Here is a 1,073-nt window from a genome sequence, read left to right on the forward strand (position 1 = left end):
TTGTGGTTTAATATGTATGCAGACTGTGCTGCCAGTTTAGTAGTCCTTGTTCTGTAATGTTGCTTCCTCTCAATTCAATGTCATCATTCTGCTAAATCCTAAATAATAATGATTCCAGTATTCTGTATATATACTCTATATTATTACATTAGTTATGCAGCAAGGGTGCGATCTGAACTATATATACCGTATATACTCGAGTATAGGCCGACCCGAATATAAGCCGAGGCCCCCAATTTACCCCCAAAAAACTGGAAAACTTATTGACTCGTGTATAAGCCGAGGGTGAGACATGGCTGTCCATCCCTGTGTGTCCGTCCATCCCTGTGTGTGTGTCCGTCCATCCATCCCTGTGTGTGTGTCCATCCATCCATCCCTGTGTGTGTGTCCGTCCATCCATCCCTGTGTGTGTATCCATCCATCCCTGTGTGTGTGTGTGTGTGTGTGTGTGTGTGTGTGTGTGTGTGTGTGTGTGTGTGTGTGTGTATTCATCCATCCATCCATCCCTGTGTGTGTGTGTGTGTGTGTGTGTGTGTGTGTGTGTGTGTATCCATCCATCCATCCATCCATCCCTGTGTGTGTGTGTGTGTGTGTGTGTGTGTGTGTGTGTGTGTGTGTGTGTCCGTGCAGCCTTGTGTGTGTGTCCAGCCTACCTGTGTCCCAAGCCTCCGTCCCGAGCCGCCGTCGTCCCGAGCCTCCTCTGTCCCGAGCCTCCTCTGTCCCGTGCCTCCTCTGTCCCGTGCCTCCTCTGTCCCGTGCCTCCTCTGTCCCGTGCCTCCTCTGTCCCGTGCCTCCTCCGTCCCGTGCCTCCTCCGTCCCGTGTCGTGCCGATGGATCGCCGCTCCAGGATCGCCGCTCTTCTCGGCGGCCATTCTACAATTCAAAAGCTGCGCCTCCGTCCTCCGCCTGTGATAGGCGGAACACTCAATTTCCCAGCAGCCTGTGTTCCGCCTATCACGGACATCCTCTCATACTCGTCCGTAGTATGAGAATGAACGGATGTCCGTGATAGGCGGAACACTGACTGCTGGGAAATTCAGTGTTCCGCCTATCACAGGCGGAGGCGGAGAAGG

This window comes from Lithobates pipiens, unplaced genomic scaffold (assembly GCF_037356315.1).
Source record: "Lithobates pipiens isolate NorthernLeopardFrog02 unplaced genomic scaffold, aLitPip1_a1.2 Scaffold_1, whole genome shotgun sequence".
NCBI classification, from domain to species: domain Eukaryota; kingdom Metazoa; phylum Chordata; class Amphibia; order Anura; family Ranidae; genus Lithobates; species Lithobates pipiens.